Genomic DNA, 2,778 nt, shown 5'->3' on the forward strand with positions numbered 1-2,778 from the left:
ATTTGGAGTTCAGAAACAGCGCCAAACCAAGAAAAACAAAGTAAAATAAAAAATTTTAAATAAAAAAACTTTGAATTTGTGCTTTGTTTTATTTGCTGTAAATTTGCTAAGAATGTCATATAAGATTAGAATTGTGTGTCTCAATATCATGTATCATAGCATCACCCTGTAGTTCAATTTGAAGTGGATGTCATAGTAATGTCTTTCTGTATGTGTGTATAAACCGGTGCTGAAAAAACACCGGAGACACTCAAAGTATGACCGGTGTTTGAAGTTAGCTGGTTACATTTGTTTAGATATTCTACTTTCCGTGTTCCAGATCCCCAGAATTGATATTTTCATTGAATGGTCTTTTCTGCCTGTCTGTGTGCCATGCAGTTTTCAAGATTAAAGACCTTGACAAAGAAAAAAAAAAAGAAGCTCCCACTCCTGGAAATGCATCTAGCCTTCATAACAATATTATTTTCAGATAACAATGAATTATTTTCATTTTGAATAGTGAAATGCCAAACAGTGAAATGATTTAATGCACATCAGAAAGTGCATATTCAAATGAATCTCCACATTAAGATGAGTAATGCCTTCAGACATTATATCTGTGGCTAATCAGACAAAAGTTCGGAGTGCTACAAAACACAGCCACGTGATCTAGATTAAAACATTCTACATGACTCGGCCTCCTTCTAGTCGTCCTCTGGATGTAAAGTGCGCATCAGGAGTAGAAGTTCTCGGCCAGCTTCCTCATTCTTTTATTGCAGTGTGCTGATGGGGCAGATGGACAGTGGTCTGCCATGTTTTCTGCAGCTGCAAACATACGTAATCCCACCTCATCTTCAGATTGCTGCTCTGTGCTGGCCCCTTACAGCTCGTCTTTGTCAGGGTTTGGATGGAAGATTTTATAATAAATAACTTTAAGTATTAGACATAGGACGTAAACAGAGGAATGGCTTATTTGAAGAGTTTCAGTCAGGTTTCAGAGCTCATCACAGCACAGAAACAGCTTTAGTGAAGGTTACAAATGATCTTCTTATGGCCTCTGACACTGGACTCATCTCTGTGCTTGTCCTGCTTGACCTCAGTGCAGCGTCGAAACTGTTGACCATAATATTCTATTAGAGCGATTAGAACATGCTGTAGGTATTACAGGTACTGCGGTGCAGTGGTTGGTATCCTATCTATCTAATAGACTCCAATTTGTTCATGGAAATTGAGAGTATTCTTCATACACTGAGGTTAATTATGTACTGTTTACATTATACATGCTTCCCTTGAGCAGTATCGTTAGAAATGAGTGAAAAACATGCTGTGAAGTTGAAGATTTATTAGGCTGTGTTTTGAGTTTTGTTTGAAAAAGAATAACTTAATATAAGAAAAAATATATATCACATATGCAGGACATTGTAAACTTTTTTTTTATTAAGCAGCAAGGCAGAACAAAATCAGGCTGTATCAAGACACAGGGACTAAAACCCAATTCAACCAGACCCAGAACTGATCCATAATCAAAACAGGACTACAAGGTGAACTGGATGTCTGTTAAATCAACTAGAAACTTGTAAGGCGCTAATGTATAAAGACCTAAAGAAGATACTCTCAAAAGGGAACACTAAGTTTCTAGTACCTAAGTAAAATTTATCACACTGTTTTTTTGTTTGTTTGTTTTCGATGAAGTGACCCAAATGCTTAAGCAAATTAAAGCCCGTTTTGAAACATGAAAGGCAAGAGAATCGGGCCATGACGTCAGAAATTCTGACAGCCTGTTCTTTGTGGGCGTTACCTATTTTCAATCAGCCAATAGGGAGCGTTGCTGTGGGCGGGGTTAGTTTCAAAGATGAAAGGCAAGAGAATCCGGCTGTGACGTCACAGTCAACTCAACTCCATAAAAGCAGGTGAAACCGCACACTGGACAAGCACGTTTCTTACTTACAGTCACGAGCGACTCATTGGATGAACTTTTGTTCTGCTTCCCTCAGTCTTATCTCAATATCTGTTTTTAGCTTTGTTAGCTTTGTTTCAAATGTCAGAAATGAGCAACCAAAAAGCAAAAGCAGAATTTGTGTGCACTGTGCCAAAAGGTGCACTGGACAACCTTATTCAGGACCAGTATGAGATCCAAGCTGGACAACTCACTGATCAATCGGTGTCATGCAAAGTGAAAATGAGCAGCACCACCAACGAAAAAGGGGGTCAGACTTGTTGTGTTTTCATCTCAGGTCAGGAAAATACCATCACCTTTGACCTTGAGATGAACCATCTGAAACAGCAGCTTCAGCAGAGTGACAGCAAAATCCTGATCCTCAAACAGGAGAAGGAAAGTCTGTCTGCTGAGCTCACACAACTTCAGAAATATGAGGCCTCTCTGGAAGAAACTCTGTCTAATGAGAAAACACACAGAGAGAATCTGGAGCAGGAGAAGAAAGTCCTGGAGGAAGAAAATAAGAAAGTCCTGGAAGAGCAGAAAATGGTGACGGACACAAATGAAATGCAGAAAAAAACGGATGAGCAGACAAAAGAATTAGCGGAGGCAAAGACAGAGACAGTAGAAACGGTAACCCCAGAGAGATACATCCTCCAGACGTATCTGAGCGCAGATGAGCTCAACCAAATACAGGAGACAAAGGCTGAAATATCACCATGGGAGAAAGCACTGAAAATGGAGGATAAGTTGTGTGTGAACAGACTGATCCAGTTGGTGGTTTCACAGGCCATAGAAAAAGTCTCCTCTAAATACAAGGTCTTCACAGAGCGCCTCACTCCTAACTGCATCAGCGATCGCCT

Source organism: Pundamilia nyererei, unplaced genomic scaffold (assembly GCF_000239375.1).
Source record: "Pundamilia nyererei isolate P.nyererei 1_Seehausen unplaced genomic scaffold, PunNye1.0 scaffold00048, whole genome shotgun sequence".
In the NCBI taxonomy this organism is placed as follows: domain Eukaryota; kingdom Metazoa; phylum Chordata; class Actinopteri; order Cichliformes; family Cichlidae; genus Pundamilia; species Pundamilia nyererei.